The sequence below is a fragment of the Apium graveolens genome, chromosome 2 (assembly GCF_009905375.1).
Source record: "Apium graveolens cultivar Ventura chromosome 2, ASM990537v1, whole genome shotgun sequence".
In the NCBI taxonomy this organism is placed as follows: Eukaryota; Viridiplantae; Streptophyta; class Magnoliopsida; order Apiales; family Apiaceae; genus Apium; species Apium graveolens.
The window spans coordinates 183607172-183612343 of NC_133648.1; the positions used below are offsets into that span (position 1 = coordinate 183607172).

Consider the following 5172-nt stretch of genomic DNA (forward strand, 5'->3'; position numbering starts at 1 on the left):
AGCTGCGCTGCAATAGTTGTAGCTGCATCGACTTCCAGAATACATGCTACCTTCCCAGGAATCATCCTTTGAGTTGGGCTTTCATACTCATTTGCAGCCATAGTTTCAATGAGATTATAGGCATCAGTATAGCTTTTGGCCCACAAGGCGCCTCCAGAAGCTGCATCGAGCATGGGCCGAGATTGGGCCCCCAAATCATTGTAGAAACCAGTGATCACCATCCAGTCAGGCATACCATGATGTGGACACTTTCTCAACATCTCCTTGTAGTGCTCCCAAGCCTCGCACATAGATTCTCCTTGTTGCTGCGTAAACTGAGTAAGAGCACTCCTCATAGCTGCAGTTTTGGCCATTGGATAGAATTTCACCAGAAACTTTTGCGCAAGATCTTCCCAAGTAGTGATGGACCCAGCTGGTATAGAATGTAACCAGTCCTTAGCTTTGTCCCTCAGAGAGAATGGGAAAAGCCTCAGCTTGATAGCCTTATCAGTAACACCATTATATTTGAAAGTACTACAGATCTTGACAAAATTCCTGATATGCATGTTGGGATCTTCAGTCGCAGCACCTCCGAAAGAAACAGAATTCTGCACCATCTGAATAGTGCCCAGCTTGATTTCAAAAGTATTGGCCTGAATAGCTGGATGAATGATGCTTGACTGAATGTCATCAATTTTAGGCCGAGAAAAGTCCATAAGAGCTGGATCATCTTGAACTAGACGATCACCCAATGTTTCAGGTTCTTTCTATTCACTCTCTTTATTCGAATCATCAAAACCTACCTTCGCCGAAAAGTCAAGAGCTTTATCTATTTCCTCAGCTTCATCCAGATTTCTCTTGCGAGTGCGAGAATGTTTTGCATAAACGCTCGCTAGAGTACCTGAAACACAATCGGAAGCAGTAAGTAACAAGTCTTAATCAATGAATCCTAATGACCACTGATGGCAAGTACATAAACTAAACAAATTAACACCGAGTCCCATTCTACCAAGCTTCCATAATTAAGATAGAAGTTGAATATGAATCAATTATGTTGAGACCCTATATGTCTACAGAATTTGACAACATAACAATTCAAGCGCAAGTTATTCATGATGATTACAAAGGGCAAGTAAAACGGTTAGAGTTACCCACTAATCATGCATACAATACATGAACCTATGCTAGCATGGCAAGTTCTAAATCTCAAGATTCACTATCCCTTCACAAGAGATTAACAAACTATCTTACATATTCGCGACACACATAAGATGAATGAGCACAACCTATGCTATATATCATACAATCACCATATACCAAGGTATTAAACAATCAACTAAAGAAATCCATAGTAAATCCGCTAGAATCCCATGATCACGATTAGCCCATAATAGAACTCATCGTCACCATGGGTTCATATGAAAGCATGATAATAACACAACGATATAAACTAATAAAAATAATTGATAAATAATGAAGTACGTCACAAGAGTATTAAGGTTCAAAGCATAAAGAAAACTAGCATCCACTGTTACAACAAATTAAAAGAATCACAAGATAAAAGTATGCTTCCTCTTCTTTGTTGTTGCGTGCTAAAATGGTCTTCTCAATCTTCTTGCCTTCGCTCTTCCTTATCTTGATGAAGAAAACCTCTTCCCATAAGGTTTATATAATAGCCCAAGAGAACCAGCGCCAACAGAAGCCCAATTGTACTCGAATTGATAAAATCTAGAATCTGAATTTTCACCCACAGGCGGCTGCCTGCATCCTCCACGTGGACGCTTGCTACCAGGTGGTCGCCTGCTACTAGCAAGCGGGCGCCTACAACCCTCCTGGAAAATATATTATTTTGCTTCTGTTTTTGCTGATTTCTTCACTCATCACCCCTAGACTGATTCCAAGCACTTCCTTAAGCTTTATTCGATGAAAACCACCTATTTAAGCAAGTTATACCCTGAAATGCAAAAACACTAGAAAACACGTCAAACACACAAAATACTCGAGTTCAAGACACCAATTCAAGCCGCTATGAGACGCTCTAAGTGGTATAAAATGCCATTTATCATCAAGTATGAAATAATTGGATATAAATCAATATAGATTCAAAGGTGGGTGTATGGTATACATGTATTTATGGAGTAGTATCATCTATCTTTGGGTTGCATCAGGTTGATCAATCATCAGTGGTATATGTAGAATTAGGGATAAGAATTGGAATGAACAACTGGAATCAGGGTTCATAGTTGTTGGCTCAAGGTATTTGCAATCATAATGAGACTATCATAACACAAGTTAACTATCTCAAGAAAGATCAGAAATACTTCCCTTTACTAGCTTGTTTTAACTTCACTTGCTCGATTAACTCTCAGACTTCACTTACTACTTGTTTTCCTTTCCTACGCCTTGCCTCCTCTGTTAGACATCACAAGTATCTATCAATACTCGATGTCATTCTATTCTATTCGATACAAGCTTCTAACTACCCTTCGTTTTACCCAAATCCGACTAACGGATTGAAAGTTATGCTTAAAACAAATAAACACCGAACATATAGATCAATAGTCCAACAAACAAGTCACGTATAACACATAGCACGTCAAATAATTAATGAATTTCCATTTATAAAGAGGTTTCGGGTCATAAACACTCTTTCAGGTATTTAATATAATTTTTAAAACATTTTTCGGAGTCAAAATGGGTCGTTGGATCAATTTCGGGTAATAAACAGAGTCTGATTACTCGAATCTGACTCTAAAATAATTTTATAATAATTATCGAGCCTTGAAAATAATATAAAATAATATTTTAAAGCTCGAAACTATTTTTCAGGATATTTAAATCATTTCAAAATAATTAAATCAAATTAAATAATCAATTAAAGTCAATTAATAAATAATTAAACTAATTAATCAATTAATAGTTAAATTAGTTAATAATTAATTAATTAATTATTAATTACAATTAATTAATTAAGTAATTTAGATTTATTTTTGAATTAAAAATGAATTTTGGAAATAAAATAAATGATTTTTAGAATTTAAAACATTTAAAACTATTTTTAAAATCATTTTATAAAAAGAAATCCTATTTTTGAAAAGTTTATAAACAGAAATTCTAAATTAAAAAATTTTGTAAATGGAAATCTTATTTTCATAAGATTTTAAAACGAAAGTATAAGTTTTATACGTTTCTAAAACACAAGGACTACTCTACAATATCACAGAAAGGTCAGGGACATTTCTGAACTTTTGTCATCACCTTCACCACGTCGCTGGCGCAGCCATTGCCGGTGAATTGAAGCTTTCTGGTGAGCTTCATAACAGCCCAGAACACAACCAAACAAACGCGGAAACGTAGAACGTGATGCCAGGAACTCAAATCCATTAGTAAAATCAACAACAACATAACGATTTGACCGGATTTTTGTCCAAAAAATATGAACGCCGCCGGTTATATTATAATCCGGCGAAACTTTGAATTAATAATACTCCTTTTATAGACAACGTCGATTTGCAAGCTATATACGAATCGATTCCCAATTTCAAGGTGAACAAAACCCACCCAGTCTCAACGACTTTTAATCCCTATTTAAGAAACCCCTAAAATTAATCAAGAACATTCATACGAGTATAAACCCTAACTACAAAATTCGAGAATCAAACCCTAATTTAAACATGTTATTGAACTCCAAATTGATCATATGACATACCAAAATCATCAGGAAAAGAAGAGCTATAACATTCAATCATCAAATCATACAAATAGTTGCTTGAACTCAAAATCCAAATTTTAATTCCAAGAAATTCGAATATAAATCAGTTTATAGGAAATTAACCTTTGATTCTGCAGTGATTCTGATGGATGATTCTGAAAGTACAAATCAATAGCTTCATTTTGAGTATATGCACGCCCCAATCCGACTTCGATAACGCCTTCGAAATTGAGTTTGATTATGAAGAACGATTTATATATATTATTTTCTCTATTTTATAAAGATTTAACTGGTTTGCAAATGATTTTTTGTACGGAAATAATTACAGTAAGGGCTATTTATATTTACAGAAAAATAGTATCCCGGATATAAAATAGTACGTTAATTTATAAAAACAGATCCAAAACGGTATTGGTTTCGGGATAATTATCCAAATCTGTACAATTTATACTGCAGTCTTGGTCTCAGCGCCTGGTTACATGTATTACGAGGTGATAATTATAATAGTTTAATAAAAAGATCCCGTTTATCGAAAATACGAGTTTTATTGATTTACCGAAACAAATTTTGTATCGAAAATATTACGTCGGGACCCACACAGGACAAACCGTACGCCGGATCGAAAAAGTCAAAACATGGAAAATGCTCGGAATATTGCAATTAGGTTAGGAAGGAGTTCTTGGAAGAGTTTCGGGTTATAAAAACGTAAAAACGGGTGAAGTCGGTTGGTTCCCGATTATATAAAATAGTTTATGAATACTCAGAAAAAGAATCTATTAAATTCATAAATTTCCTATAAAATCATAAATCAACATAAAAATAATTAGGAAGATATGACAATTATCTATATTTTATTTTGGACATATAAAAATTAAAACACAAAATTTATATTATTTTTAATCACCCAAACACATATACCACTTAACAAATAATTCACAGAATACATACTGAACATGCATAATATATATTTTTTAACCAAAATAATTACACGATATATCCCAGATATTACATCTTTCCCCCCTTTTTCTCTCATATCACTCTATAACTCCCAGGTTGACTCTTCAACCTTTGGGTTTTTCAACAATACTCTTACTAACTTTACCACTTTATTTCTTAACACTTTCTCTCTTTCTTATAGAATCTCTATCGGACTCTCTACATACGACAAATCTGCTTGAAGTCCTATTGGCTCATATTTGATTACATGCCTGGAGTATGGATTATACTTCATAAGCAGTGATACGTGAAAAATATTGTGAATGTGCTCCATGTGCGGGGCTAACGCCAACTCGTAAGTTACTTTGCCAACACGCTTTAGAATCTCAAAAGGTCCGACATATCTAGGGCTCAGTTTTCCTTTCTTCCCAAATCTTGTCAATCCCTTCCACGGTGACACTTTCAGCAATACTAGATTTCCTTCTTCGAATTCCATATCTTTCCTTGATTGATCTGCATACTTCCTCTGACGGTCTTGTGCTGCT

At 34.6% G+C, this 5172-nt stretch overlaps 1 non-coding gene across 1 annotated transcript; it reads left to right on the forward strand.

The window, feature by feature from the left end:
* The first annotated feature begins 231 nt into the window (after positions 1-231).
* Positions 232-338, forward strand: LOC141709879 (small nucleolar RNA R71). Its single transcript, XR_012570433.1, has one exon. It is a non-coding gene; the product is annotated as a small nucleolar RNA R71 (small nucleolar RNA).
* The last annotated feature ends 4834 nt before the right edge of the window (positions 339-5172 follow it).